This window comes from Amblyomma americanum, chromosome 2, assembly GCF_052857255.1.
Source record: "Amblyomma americanum isolate KBUSLIRL-KWMA chromosome 2, ASM5285725v1, whole genome shotgun sequence".
Classification (NCBI taxonomy): Eukaryota; Metazoa; Arthropoda; class Arachnida; order Ixodida; family Ixodidae; genus Amblyomma; species Amblyomma americanum.
The window spans coordinates 109,325,490-109,341,911 of NC_135498.1; positions in this window are offsets into that span (position 1 = coordinate 109,325,490).

Sequence of the window (16,422 nt, forward strand, 5' to 3'; positions counted from 1 at the left end):
AGACTAGAAAGAAATGGAAATACGAAATCGTTAAAATGGAGCCGGGTGGCTGGGGTTGTAATGACCTCCGCTCAATATCGGGACATTCCCACCTTCGCTTATTGATATTAGGGCAAAGACGATAAGGTACAGTGAGGGCAAGTTTCATACAGGAGACCGGGTTTTTGCCCATCTGTAGATTTGGGGAACTTTAAAACGCTCCTATTGCGCCGCCTGCTGGCGGGCCCATATGGGGAAAGTATTGCAACCCTACAGCTTAGTACATTCGCTGCCAATGACCGATTGAGGAAGTTTGAGTACTGCGTTCCACATACGTACGAATGAGGCGTGAACGCCGCATAGCATCTATTATACTCGTACAACTCCTAGAAACAGCATTTCTCTTACGACGGACTATTGAACGGACCCGCTTCAAGAAACGCGTTTCTGTCTGTATGAAACGTTTAGAGTTCTTCACTAGTTTGGCAGATATATTCCTCGTCTTCATAGTGCTGACATTAAAGAGAGCGGCGGCCAAAAATACGTATCTACCAGCTTTTCTCCACACGCTTTAGCTATCTTTTCAGAAGACAATAAATTATTAAATAAAAATGACAGGCTTTATAAGAGCACCAAATTTCACTGGCTTCAGGTTAAGGAAACAGTGTAGAGCGGGAATTCTTATTTCCTACTTCTGTTTCCTACTTCTACTGCTAAGGACGCGAAAGACAGCTATTTCAGAAATGCATGATTTTCAAATCCAAAAGATAAATAAGTTTGTTTTCTAACGAATGTAACTTGAACAAGAAACAGGCCTACAGGCAAATTAACGCACTAATGTAGAAGCAACTATCGCACAGCCAGTCTAAAGCACCACAAAAAAAAATTCAAGAGCATAAAAGACACAGAAAGAGAATTCACAAAACAAAAAATCTTCCTGGAAGGAAATATTAGGAAGATGCATCGAAAGCAATCTGACCGGAGAAAAGCCCCCTCGAGATGCAGCCAGCTACGAGAGCGCCGAGCGTTATTTATAACAGCCGTGTTCATGTGGAAACTCGAGAAGGCGCAGTACTTTGGGTGGAAAGAAAAGCAAGTCACCTACGGTTTCCTTGTTCTCCTCGAAGCGCTTCAAGGAATTTTGTTCGCCTCTGCTGTGGTTAAAGTGAGCGCCTGTTACAAGTCATTGCGGTGTGTGCTTCGCTTAGTTTTGGACGTGTTTGGACGTGTTTCGGATGTGTTTTGGACGTGTTTTCGACATGTTCGTTTTGGACGTTGTTTTGTTCTATAACATGACAATCCGCGGCGTTAGCCGTTCTCAGAAGACACAATTCAGGAGCCCATGCTTCACATCGCAATGCTCACCGTACGATGGACGCGATGCATAGTTCTCTGAAAAGTAAAGGCCAGCGTTTTGATCCTCTTCGAAAACAGTGATCTATTCGCGTAAGTTTATTGAAAAGCAGGAAATGTCGCAAAAATAAATCTAGTTTTAAGCTGTATTTATATCGCATTGCAAAGCTGCAAGTCCTGACAACCAGACTACTGACTAGAGCAAGAGTGGCGAGTACAATGGTAGCTGATCCCAATAAGCCACGCAGAAGAATCTCGAATTTTCTCGCGCATGACAAAATACGGCTCGAACTTTCAGATGTAATAAAAGCGTTTTGAGGTTGGGGTGCTTCTCTTACCAGCGGCGTCCCTAAGCATTCATTAGAAAAAGATTAGCTTTAGTTACGACGTGCAATTTCCAATAAACTTAAAATTAGATTGTAGGAATCCGCCTTCTCTATCTTTTTAACGCCCTGTTCGAGGCTGCTCTTTCCTTCAACTTATAGCACAAACGTCACCACTACTGAGGAACGTGTAATAGTGCACTGGCTATAATCTCGGGCGCAGCGCACGTCACGTGCTTTATGGGAGCTATATTTCTACCCATCATTCAAGTTTATTTCCTCAGTACCCAGACCTGTTACTGCCATGCAGGTTGTTTCAACATAACGCTGTGTGCTATTTTTAAAATAAGCATACTTAGATTGGAAGGGCGTTTTTTTCAGCATAGCACTCTCAGCGTTGCAAAGCATCAGAGTAAACTTAATATGTGCTAACTAGGAGGCTAGTTAAGTAGTATCGAATAGTTCACTTTTTACCAATTACTGTTAGGCTTCTTATACCTTGACAGGCTTGTATGCAAGTAGTAACGATATCGGTTTTTGAAATTTCGAAATTGTTCTTCTCGTCGCCGCTGCAGAAAAATGAATTTCGGGGCCGCAAACTGCCGAATGCGCATTCGCACGGCCATAATCAGCGCTACCAACTGCTACGAACGCGAGCCACACAGTAGTGCGGATGTCACGTGCTGCTTTCGCAGCGACTGACTGGGAGCGGTGAGCTGGCATAAAGCACTTGACAGGAGCGCCGTTATGTGACGCGCGCTCGTAGGCGCGGCTAGCGCTCCTTCCGATCGCGAAGTTTCACATTCGGCCGAGTACGGTACCAAAATTGTTTGCGTTGCAGCAGAGACGGGAATGGCATAGCAGTGCTATGCCGAAAAAAGCGCTCTCCTAACACAAAGAGCCTATTTTTTGAAATTCTTGGCAATCTTAGTTGCAGGACAAGGTATTACAGTTACTGTTCCTAATTTAATCAATTCGCCATTCCCCTGGCCTATGCGAAGAGTGAAAAGAAAGAAAAGAATTCATATTTGAAGCCTAGTTCATCCACTTATATAGTTACACTTTCCACAGAGTGCCATTTTTCGGCCTATAACATTGAAAGTTAGGCTGGTTACTCGCGCAGCACGCTTTTCCTTTTTCATGCCACAGACCGCAGCTGCCAACAATAAGTACGGTGTGGAGTATCTACAATATGCGGCTCCTAGCCAGCGCATTCTTTGTGAAAGCGTTGTGCTCTTACTGATAATAGAGCGCACGGTATGAGCAGTTGTAAAGCTGATCCTTTATACGTGGTTTATGATGCCTAAACTGGAGTTTAGGGTACATAAATCTCGATTAAAAGGACATACAGGTCAGGAAGTTTGAAAATCATAAACATAATGCCGGTCTTTATGCTGCTAATTGCATTTTTCCCATTGGGTTTCTAAGTACAATCCGGTATGAAAAAATAAGACCTCCTTAAAGGTGCGCATTTTTGTTGCCTAAAAAATGACTTCGTTCAGAAAAGAACCATTTTAGGACATCTACGCATTCATTGCATCCTGAAGGGATCCACACAATCGGTGCCCCAAGGTGGCAGTAATGCTAATAATTACGCTGCCCTTGGAACAATCACTGTTGTGTCAGAAAGGAGAAAGTACTAGGAAGCAAGGACGAAATATTCCAACTCTCGTCGAACCAAGAAAATCGCTATCCTTGAAAATGTGCCGCGTAAGATAGGCGGCACTTGATCTCAGTGAAGAGAATTGCAAAGATATCCCTGTTTCTACGCTGTGCTAAGAGTACGGCCGCTATGCGGACAGTTTAGCATGCACAGCTTCTGCGCACTCCTTTTATGTGCTTGAGATCATTTATTTCACAATGCCTGGCCCGTTTACTCCACTTAAAATATGGACTGTCTGTGGGCAACCATTGCGAGGGCTGTGTGCTCGCACAGACGGTATATAAATATTTCTTCTCTTGCGGGGGCGATGACACTATAGCTCAAATTCTTTGTGAATGCCCTGCCTACAGTGCCGGAAAGCAGTCTCTCTGCCGTGCATTGGAGCGTCTAGACCAGCGGCCACTGACGGAAACGCGGCGATCGTCGGCAGTGGAGGCCTCCAAGACACTGCTGCGCTTCTTGAGGACTTCTGGCCGGCACGATAGGCTCTGACTTAACTGAACGTTGTGACTTCGCATAGTGACTTCAATTTTTTGCTCTCTTTTCTCCTTAATCATTTTCTCCCCTCACCCCTTTCCCCCTGCAGGTTATCAAACCAGTTATTCTTCTGGTTAACCTCCTTGCCTTTCCTCCTCCTCCTATTCCCTCTCTGTCAGTGCATATTGCTTCCAAAGCGGTCATTCATTTAGAACACACACACTCGAAAATTCGACCATAAATGTTTCTCTGTAGACGTCCCTACTTCTCTTAACCTATATATATATATATATATATATATATATATATATATATATATATATATATATATATATATATATATATATATATATATATATATATATATATATATATATAACGAAAACATTGCGCGTGCCAAAGTGGCGAGAAACTGGAATGCAAACGTCCCTGCTTGCGCCACCAGCACAATAACACTCCGGGGCTTTACCTGCTTATTTCATCCTGCCCGGCAAATAAATGCAGAAATTCACAACAGTTTTCACAATTTCCCAACGAATGCATCGACGGGCTGGCCGCTATGGCATCGAATGGCTGATACGCTGGATGTTTTCAGATGGAATTCGAAGCACGTGGCACCTTTCTTTAAGTGCGCATTGACTGCGCGCATAGCCCAAAGAATTGACGTCCGACCATTTTCACTGATAGCGTGCGCGCTTAGCTCTGTATGCATCCAGCGGGCTGCATACTACAGCTGAATAATGCCTCTGAGAGCATCGCCGTCGCCCATACCATATGCGACGAACCGCACAAATGTAACGGAGTATGGCATTTTTTGGTGTACCATAAATGCGCAGCTTTCATTTCAAGAGGATCCCCTCATAAAAAAGATGGAAAAAAAGTTCAATATAAGCATCTAGACTACCTCTCCAGGGAGAGTTAGAACCATGCCCACTACCAGAACGCATTACCGTGCTAGATTTAGAGTGGGTGTGAAATATTTCTCTGTTATAGGTCTACAATACTCTGCCATAACATAGAGTATGCTTTCAATACAGCTTCTTCTCTCGGTCCTTCACAGTTCTCCTTAGAATAACTTCCATCGTTTCTTTTTAGAAAGTTCAGCTATTCAGCTGCACTGATTAGCTGAAAATTATTAGCCATGCAGTTTTGGAATAGTCGCCTCATGAGCTGATTCCACGGAAGCTAAGAAACTCTAAATAAAATAAAGGATGGTGCAGTACAAAAACAGCGGATCAGAGTTGCATTTACTACAACGAACAACAAGGCTACCGGAAAGATTAAAGAACAAAAGGTTCGGTGGTATTTAAGAATATTTATTGCAAAAAAAGATCTTCAAGACAACATCTCAGAGGTTGAGCAGCGCACCTGCGCTCAAAAATATATGTACCAAGATAAAGAAAGAAGCTCGAGATGGTAGCACATTATCAATTGGCGTGACGAGATAGAACAGTGGCAGAAATAACGGAGCTGATAGCGGATAAAGTGAAGCATAATCAAGGAACTCTTTTATAGGCCTTTCATCATAAGCGGAATAATTTACCTCGTAGGTTGATTATGATAGTGCACTGGTAAACATTACATAGCTTTCTGATATGTGCCACAGTTTTCAGCGATCCATAAGTGCCATGACGTACAAGGCAATGAACAAAAACAACACTACTATACCCGGCCATTGTGTTGCTGCTCCCGGCATGTCTCATAGCTAATTCAGCTACTACTTTTGCTCATTTTCGGTCTTTTCCCGGCTCTCAGTACATACTCTGGGTGCGGAGGATCATTGCTGCGTTGGTCTTTGCAATTTCGAAAATGCATCCTACGGTTCGGTAACTGATCAAAATCGGCTCGAGCTTGGTGTTATCATGCGCTTAACAATTATGCATTTAAAGCAAATATAACGACTATACTCGCCGTCAGCGAAAATTTAGTAAGTAAAATGTCGGCTAGGAGGATGACAGCACCTGTAATATCGGGACCATCCGGTATATAGTATCATCAAATAAGTAAGAAATCGTTGGATTTAGTGTATTCTAACTGCATTCACTCTTTGTTTTCACTGAAAATTAAAGCCTCATGTTTGTCACCCTCTTCGTGCAGTATCACCAATTTTACGCCAGTTGCTTGTCAATGTAGATGTTTTGAGTGATGTTTATTGTCTCGTATGCATATATTTCATTGCGGTGAATACATCTTCCCAGAGAGAGGTTTATAAGAGGATTTGCAAGTGCACCACCTTAGCTTGCTTTTTGCTCCCCTATTTCCGATCTCATGGGACATCTCGACGAGGTGCTGTAGGCTACGTAGCCTACGCTCCACGGAGATAGATGAGATGTAAATACGCAACATCGAAATTTTCCATCGTCGAAAAACGCAGTCACCATCGGGGTCTTCAGGAGTGGTGTATGCTTAAAACCTGCAAGCAACATTGCATGTGAAACCATTCCTCTTTTTTGGAAAAAGCAATTCCGCAAGAGAAAATAGATAATAAGATTTGTATACAACTATGTTCCGGGCCGCAGTTTCGCTCCACAGCATCCATCAAAATAAGCCTTTTCTGCCTGGAAATGTTTCTCCCTTTGCCCGGTAAAAGCAAAAACAACAAAACATAACAAAACAGCTCGCGATAAAAAAAGCTGTATTCCAGTGAAGCCTGGTCTGTAAAAATCCGCGAGAAGCGATCTCTCGCCGTACCAATGTTTTCGTACGATCGCAACTCGAGGCTCTGCGTGTGAGCATTTGAGTAGTTCCTCCGGGTTTCTTCGTCGCTTCCTTCTCTGCCTTGTATCTCGTGCACTCCATCATCGCTTGTTTATCCCGAAATGGAAGAAGGCTCTGGGTGCCTATAAAATGTAATCGCGCCACGGGCACTTCGATCTCGCGCTTTAAAAGAAACCCGACTCCGCCGAAACCCGGGTATGTTTCCGTTATCCGCTCGTTTCGTGGCATGAATTCTGTTCTATGAAAAATGCATGGGGCGCCAGTTCCCAGTTTTTACCTGAATTCGTGATTCCAAAATATGCTCGAGAGCGATATATATATTTGTAGTTTTATTCCGGTAGCATTACTGGCCGCGGTAAACGATTTCAGCAATGTGTGTATGTCCCTTCTGCGTCACTAAAACAGAAAACTAAAATCCCACGAGCTTGATTCGAACCCAAAAATTTCTCGTTAGAAACGAGAAGTAATCTCATAACCAAGACGACTGCCGTGATACTTGATAGGTAGAGGTGATCATAGTCTAAGCGGCAAAGCAGCAGCAGAGGTGACGGAATTTTCTATGACGTCATCCTAGGTCGCGTAATCGAGCAGAAGGTGGATGACGTATACAAACTCTGCCTACGTTGATGTCAAAATAAGCTACAGCGGGTTTGCGTGTAGAACGTACGCCTGTCGCTCAGTCGCATCTGCCTCGCGGTGAACAGAAAAGCCTTAAAGTAAAAGAAAATGCAAAAATTAAATTTAAGTTTGCAATGCCCGCAAAAGGGGGTTTGCAGTGTTTAGAAACACAGCCAAGCACTCGTTAGTGCGGTGAACTGCTGGCTAGTGCATTCAAACCTTGCTCATGCATAGAATTACCTGACAATTTTTTTTCTACATGCTGCCGTGCTTCTTTTAGGCCTTTTCCGGAGTAGGCAACACATTGGTCGCTACAACGGCTGGTATCCCGTAAAGGTTGCGAAAGTAATACCATTGTCATCTAAGCTGAGGATCAAAAGCGATGTGCCATCTTCATTGTTGCGAGCCTTGTCTTTGTATAGATGATCTTCCTGGAAGAGTCAGAGTAGCCCACAAATGTACCGTCTTCAATTATTCGCCTAGGAGAGACTGGAATCCCGCGCATATTTCGCGTTCTACTTATAGCCAAGCTTGCTTTAAAGTGTATCTTGGTTTAAAGTTCACCTTGCTTTAAAGTTTCTTAACATGGAGTAAGTTGCTTCAAGAGACCTATCGTGATAAAAGTAGCACAGGAATCGAAATCTCCTTTTTTTAATTTTATGTCAAAGTGCTGTTGAAATTGTACCATTTCTCATGATATGTGCTCCGCTGTTCTTTGTTCACAGACGGCAGATGGTGCTGAGGTCTATAAGTGCTACGTTAGCAAAATCATTCATTGCTTTCCGGCGGCTGTTACAAAAGTCCAAACCCCTTTTCAGCTCAGTAGCAGCTGCTTTCTGTGCGCACGCAACAGCAAAGCACACTGGATGAAATATGCCACCTTTTCATTAAAACTTCTCTAGGGCTGCTCTAAAGTAGTAGCAGGAAGACCTTAACGAAAGCAATTCTATTCATAGAGGCATCCATCATCTTACCTTAAAATATTACGCTCAAAATATTACACCTAAAATTATTGCGCTTATTATATTACCCTCAATATATTACGCACAAACAAGCGCGTAACGGTAACAAAGGTCTCGTCTCAATAAGTGTCTTTTCAAATCCAAAAGTGATTAATCTTCGAAAGAAAACAGCACAGTTTCTTTTCACTTCATCGGCTCTTCTTACCCAAAGAACGGTATTCAAAGATTATTTCGTCTGTTGTATATCGACCAACTTCTATTTTTGAAGTATTTGTAGCTTTGTAACTATTAAGCCCAGCCGATGCATTTTTGCAGTGTATTCGTCGTCATTGAGAGTATGCGCTAGTACTAATACCTCTCCATCATGGCTCGAGCTTTATGAAGGCTTCAAACGAAGTGTTTCGAACCTCGGGTACGTGCGGATCAGTGAGATTCAGTTGGTTGCGCATCTTTAAAAGAGAAAAAAAAAGGTATCAGGACTGGAGAAAGGTTTTAAAAATTTTACAAACTGCCACAGCCCCTCGCATAATCCTACCGCTCTCTATTTCTCCTTTCTTCGGCAGGAAAATCAGAACGCGATATTGACTTATAGACAGATATTCTTTATTCAGACAACAACGTCTCGGGTGCAGGGGCAAAAAACAGATGTGAGCTGCCTGACAGCGCCCAAGCAACCGTCGCACAGGTCAGAATAGGCAGCAAAACTAACAAGAACTTCATGCTATCATTACATAGAAAACGCACTTTTAAAACAAAGCAAACAATGAGGAAAGTGCATACTTTTGCAATGACTAAATTATACACTGAATAGTTACAAGGTATGAATAAAGTCAGAAATGCAAGAAAATTTATGCGGTCAACGAAACATCAGAAACAATGAATATTTTCATCAACAACCCATTATTCCCTAGAACAAGAATGCAGGTAACATGAAGCATTCTTTTTAAAATTTTTCTCGGACCCATATTTCTGAATAATTTTCATGGCCTGTGTATGTTTATTAGGAATACTGGAAATTAAATAGGAAAGCATTTGGGTACCATAGTTTTTTTTCGCACAAGTGGGATTCGGTAGTTGTTTTGCCTTAACTTATAAGGAATATTACTACTTGAGTGTAATTCAAGATATTGAGATGGCTATAGTTTGTATTGCTGTAAGATATGACAAAGCAATTTCAATTCTAATAATTGATCCACTTTTGTAACGGAGTGCTCTAAAAAGTACAAACCTTTGTGATCATTATAGGCAAGATTTTCGACATATCGTATGTCTTTTTTCTGCAACATTATTAACCTCATGAGGTTAGTTTTTGTTGTACACTCCCAAATCAGTAAACAATAGTGAAGATGCGAATGAATTATGGTGTAATATAATTGACAGTTCAGTCTTTTGGGAGCAATGTTTCTAATTTTATACAGCACACACTGACCTGGATAAGTTGGCATGATTCCTATTTATATGCAGGGTCCCATTGAAGTGTTCTTCAAAAATGATACCTAAATATTTGTAGAAAGAAAGGCATTCAATTATACTCTTCGCGAAAGTAAGCTGAATTCCAAAATCAGTCTTGTTGCGAGTTTTAAATACAATAACCTCTGTTTAACTAGCGTTTAATTCTATTTTATTTATTATCAACCATAAGGATAATTCATGTAACCATGCATTAGCCTCAGCCTGAATATTATTAAGGTGCCTGAAGGAAAAACCCACTAGTATCATCTGCATAAACAATTACTGTAGGGGTTCTTGGGATGGCTATATTATCAATAATATAAACAATAAAGAGTATTGGACCCAGAAAACTCTTGTGGAACACTATATATTAATTGGCCTAGTTGTGACTGACGGTCAATGAGATATGTGGACTGCACGCGACCGGAAAGATAACTGCGGATCAGTTTTAAGGCAACTCCTCGAATTGCCTAAAAAGGTAGCTCATAAAATATTACGCCATGTTTAATAGAATCCAAAGCTTTTAGAAATCTAAAAAAACTCCGACTGTGTACTGTTTATCATTCATATCAGAAAATATTTTTTTTTTATACTAAGCAGTGCCGTTCCAGTTGATCGCTTCTCACGAAACTCGAACTGTTCATTGGCAGAAATTTGTATTTCATCAAAGAACTTATATCATCTAATTTTGATCAAATATTCTAGCAGCTTAGAAAACAAAGGCAGGACAGATATAGGTCTGTAGTTATTTATATTGTCATATGAGCCGCCATTGTGCAAAACAATCACTCTGGCAATTTTCATACTTGAGCTGACGCTTTGTTGAATATATACTGATGAGATCAGCAACAGCTAGAATAGGTTCGACCTTAATTTTGTCTACACCTGAGCCACTGGATTTATCTAGTTTTTTTTTTAAGGAATGTGAGCACTTCATGTTCACTGCACGAATTCAAGAATATAGAACTTCCAACGGGGCAGACAATATATTGATCAATTTTATACTTTTTGTCTTGTTTCGGAGACGACTCACCGGAGGATAGACTTATCTGCCAAAGCAGCCCCACTGTATTCAACATCATTAAGAGTTAATGTGCTAGGAATGGGGCTTGTAGCCTTTTCCAGAAGATCATTAAGACGATTCCAGATTTTTTAGGGGAGTTAGAAACTGCTGCAAATTTATGCTTGTAGTATTCTTTCTGTGTTTTTAATATCGGAACCTAGCTTATTTCTTATTTTCTTGCGGAAATGGGGAAAGGAAATGCGGTACAGTATTTGCACTTTACTAACTGAAGGAAGATTTTGTACGCTATACTAGGATTTAACTCATTGTGTACGTCGCTCTAGTCAATGATTTCTATCGTCGATCTAAACTCAACCAGAATTTCTTCGTTAAATAGTCGATGTACTCTATGCTGAGCTGGCAGTTTTTTTCATTTTCTTGTTGTCCAGAGAAAAACAAAACAAAATATAGGTAGATGGCCACATAAATCAATTGTGAGCACACCCGATAGGACATTCGGTAACTCACGAGTTGTACCACACACTTCTCTAAAGTTATTCTTGTTTATAACTGGGTAACGTTGGTGCAATCGGATGTCTCAATGGCCTCGTAAAAAGAGCATCGTGTTGAACTGTTTGTCAAAAGATCAATACTGAAATCTCCAACTAGAACAACAGGCATATTTACAATACATGCATATTCAAGAAGGTCGCGCATAAACTGAATAAATTCAGCAGTTTCACTAGATGGGGGTCGATGGGGCTGGAAATTTGTATTTTTCGATAGCACTACTGGTGGAGTTTATACGTGAGTGGGAGACAGGTGTTTATGGTGTTCATTTTTAATAGCCCGCCGACTGTGTACCGATGAAAACCTCTTCAAATTTCTCCGTGGAACATGTTTCTCATTAACTATGAGATAAAGAGATATGAATAATATCGCACTTGGACATGAAAGTCAACTTTGTTTTGGCTCCATTTCTTCGCTCTTTACCTGCTGCACGCTGGGAAGAAGAATGATTTTGGGCTCATTTTGTGTCATAGAGAGAGCTTAGTAGTAACAGTAGTACACCATGTGGAAGGTTTTAGAAAAATAAAAAAGGAACTGTTATCGAAATAATAGAACGTAACTAGTGTTCACCTCTTTGTCATCCAGAACTGTCGGAAGAAATTTGGCACATTTCCCTTGCAGACGCAATTAACATACCAACGCTAAGCATTTAGAGCAACATCAATTCAATACATTCTCTTTAATTACTCAACGATGGTCCATCTCAGGGATCATCTGTTCTTTTCGTGTGTGATAAAAATGCTTGATATCTTAACACCACGGACAGAGCGACAACTGAGCTGACGCGAACGGCCAAACTACAGGCGGACACATCCAAGTCCAGCTATCTCAGGCAAAAATTTTGAAAAGTTGAAAATTGGACGACACTCTTATGGAAATATTGAAGGTGATAGTCCTTCATTCTGAAATGTAGCATAACCTTTCTTTTAAAGTATTTCCAGCGATCGCATCGAACGCCACCAAAGTGATGCCACATTGTGGACTTTGCCACAATTATTGTGTGGAGATCTCCGTGTGAATGAAAGTACAATGATGAAACTCGAGACTAGGAAATTTAAATTTGCAAGTTGTTAAAAATAAAACTGAGCACACTGCTGTCGTAAATTCTGCTCGCCATGCAATAAGAATGTGCCTGAAGAAAATATTTCTATATATTTCTTAAACATCAATAAAAGAGCTGCCGTTTACAACGTCATTATATATTTATAATAAAAATACAAACACCTTCACATAACAAAGAGACCCCCCGAAAAAATGCAAAACAACAATGCCATACGCTAGTACAAAAAAAAACTAAAATTTAGGCAAAAATATCGGCAGCCCACGAGAGAAAGAAGGAACATACATACCTCGCTCTAGCGCGGACTCAATACGCGCGAGTTTTTCGCAGCAATTCTCCATATAAATATTAGTATAACGGTTTGCATAGCGCAGCCGTCGTCAATATAAGTGCTTAACGAGCGAGAAGAGGATGCCTTCCGTATGTGTAAAAAGGAAGGGTCCACGAGCAACAGTAAATATATATGTAGAGAGAAATGAAAGACATACAAGCGCTGAGCGTGCTTGCACGCAGTTGCCCACAAAAAAGAAAGAAAACACAAGCGTGCATGAACGAAGAAAAAGGGAAGAGGTAATGACGCATGCTGCAGACGCAGGACTCCGCGAAAGCGAATAAGGACGCCGTTAGGAAAGGCCCGTGTAGGGAAAAGAGGCAAAACCAAGCCCTTCCTGTGTCTCCCTGCATCATGGTGTCCAAAGGGGAGCCTGGCGTTACGCGACATTAAGCCTGATGTCGGAGGGACATCTTTGCTTGGCGATCCCTGCGCATGCCGCCTTGTTAGCTTCACGACGTCTGGGCTTCGATGCATGGCTCGCGTGATGCTTTGTGCGTCCTAGGTTCTTAAAGCGCCGAAAAACCCATCCGCTGGCGTATTTCTCTGAAACATTTCTTTCCTGGTTTGATACGGTATGCTTGCTTGGTGTATTTATATATTTCTTTATTCTGGCTTTTTTGTCATGAAAAAATTTCTTTTTTGCTGTGTCTTAGTATTTTAAGGAGCTATACCTCAATAAAAGTTCTCTCAGAAGCACCATTTCAGCGCTTGTTTTGAACTCAGTTATTTGCTGGCGCTTCTGGTTAACAAACGCCCATCTAGGAAGAGTTAACATTTCCGACATGGCGGAATCCGGAAGCTCTTGGCAGAAAATTGGAGTGACTTTTTCGTCATCGCGTTGCGTTTTAGTCTCATCATGCCATACAATTTTTCGTCTTCGTTTTCATTTTTTTTAACTTCAGAATTACCTTGCGCTATTCACTGACAACACTAATGGTTGGACCAAAATTTGTAAACATGCCCATTTGTGTTTCCGCGACGCAAGATGTTTTGGCTGTAAAAATCTAAGTAAACTTATAAAGTAGTCGAACTACCACCTTGTGAAACCTGGGTTTTGTCCCTATGAAGCAATTGTACTGCGTCTGATATTAGAGGGGCGGGCAGTATTCACATGGCACATAACGACGGTGGGAGGAAACGCCTAATCCCGCACTCCACTAGAGGAGATGAGCGGCCCGTGCAAATTGCGCGTATACACATCTTGAAATTGGGTATTATTGTGCTGGCGATTGCATACTTTACGTTTCCAACTCGATGTGTGATTGCGCGCGGGAAAATCTGGAACCTAAACATAGTTTGATCCAGAAAGGAAAACAGTATAGCGCCGAAAAACACACAGACACAGTAGAAGAACGACGTAGGACTATCGCTAATTCTGAATGGAAATGAACCATCTAGCCCAAATATAATTTCTTTTAAACTAAACATAGTTTCTTCTAATTCTTTTTTACTTTGCCCCGTTTTTATTCACTGCATTCGACTACGAAAGCAACTATGCTCACTCAAAATTTATATGGGTGACGGCGATTGAAATTCGGGAATGCACGCCTTCGAAACCCACGTTCTCCTATTCACCTCGTGGGGCTTATGAAATCCCAAACAACAACCGCGAAATATATGGGAATATGAGCTCGATATAGATCGTTGTTTTTTTTTCAGCAAACACCACCTCAGGCGTACAAGCAGTAGCAGTAAAGCTATCCGAATCAGGCTCACGCTTTTTTATATTCGTATCGAAAGAGAACGAAAAGCGGAGGCGGCAATTCGGCGGACAGCTAGCAGCCGCCGAATCGATTTCCTGTCCAGCTTAAGGGAAGGCAAACAAGCGCCTCTAGCGGAGTACTCGGCGGCCACTTCTCAAATGGACAGGCGTCGCGAAAGGAGGAGAGAGAGGCCAGTGTATGCGGGGCTTGCGCAGGGCACGATTGACGGCAGATGTGAGCCCAGTCGAAGCGAGCAGGCACACTTGTCGGGGCGTGAACGGCTCCATGGCAGTGGGCGACACACTAAACGTTGTGCACGATCGCTGCCTTCAATCACAGCGTTCACGCTCCGAGATGCGGTGATTTGATCACTTGGCTATTTGCACAGGGTGCCCCGCGCGTGTGTGTTCCGTGTGCCAATAAAGGCGTCATTGCACTGAGTTGAGATAGAGCGCTGTCTCAGTATCTAGGAAATGAAGACGACGTTGTTCTTTAAGGTGACAGCTGTGCTTATCACGACTCCATTAATACAACAGTGCACACACGAGTTGAACGGTAACCCACCAACTGCCACATGTTCCTGGAAGTTGTGAACGAGTTTGACGGAGTTGTGTCCTCTCAGTTCAAGGTGCACGTCTAGCAAGCGCTGATCGCTACGCCTGTTGACCAATTCGCAATGCTTTCTAATTGATCGATCTGTTTGCTCTCTCAAGTAATGTGATCAAATTGGTTTTAAACAAGGTTATGGATATGAGATAAAGTGTACCCGTGGAAGTTGTAGTTCATTTAACCCGTTTAAACAGCCGTACTTCTTGACACCTTCGTAGAGAGTTTAACATTGTAGTTTCCTGAATCCTCTTATTCCAATAAACATATTTAAATATCAGAAATGCACTGTAATTAACAGACAATGAAACTAAAACTGTTGCGCAAAATAATCTCTGCTCAGTGCTTTGCTTTGCAATAAAACATATTTTTATCTTTTTTTCTAGCGGTAATGAAACCTTAAACTATACCACCGTTCATTGAAAACTGCGTATTGGCGCATTTGTCATTACTGAAACCTCACAACTTAACAGCATTCGACACGCCGATCCAATGTGGCCTTGAATAATGAAGGTGACTCCTGGGCTGCCTTTTTTTTTCGCAGTGATAACTGCGTGCAGTGGAGAGTTCTTCTTCATAATGTATTGTGGTCCACTGCGCGTAACTCTAAGTGCACGTACCAAACAGTTAATGAAACGCAAGAGATATCAGATATGTTATAAAATGGAACGGCAATTCTTGCTTGCTTAGTTGCAAGAAATATCGCGCTAGATGGCGCTCTGAGTTAGTTTCTGTTAGTGTTCCTGTATATACTCCCGCAGGGAGCAGAGTTGCGCGAAGGTCCGCCATTTTGTTCCAGGCTGAGCGAGAAAGCAGCTCCTCGAGCGCACAGGCGCTGGGATCATGACGGGGCTGGCGTTATGGAGCAGTTCGCTTTTTTTTTTGAAAAGCTTACAAACGGCGCTGGATTGCGGGCATCCTTTTTTTCCTTTTACTGTCTCAGTGCTCAGGGACCGATGCTAAGCCCATCATACTTCGTTGAAAAAAACGCCGAAAAATAATCTGATTTGCCGAAAATATCCTACAGCATGACAGAAAGATCGCGGAATGACAGCGATAGCTCGCAGTACGGACATTAATGGGGCAGAAATGTTTGGAAATGAAAAACCTGCGCGAGTTGTGCGATGAAGAGAAGTGCGGTAATGCATCTCACCGCAGAACCACATTGAAATACATTATTCTATAGGGTTGCGACTGCCGATGTTGCACGAAGCTTGGGAAACCACGCTGCATACGATGTAAATGCGGGCAGTCTAAAGCAATGCATTTTGCACGCAAGTAAATCTAACCAACCAAAGGCACAGATATCGCAAACTCGCGCGCTTATCTTTCGCAAAATATACGTATCATTTGTTGCTCTGACTTCCATCCCTCCATTGCATTTTTCCTATGACATGGTCATATTTTCAAGCCAAACACATCACGTGCCGTACTTCTTTAATAGATTCCAAGGATCTCGAAAAGTGATGTGTATTTCATTCTAGTGCTGTTATTTACTCGTTTTTCCCTAAGCACTATTGCGTTTTCTCTTGACCTACTTGAAATATATGTACCTTCACTGCATTCTGAAATATCTTTGTTTTGGACTGCTCCATGTTTTT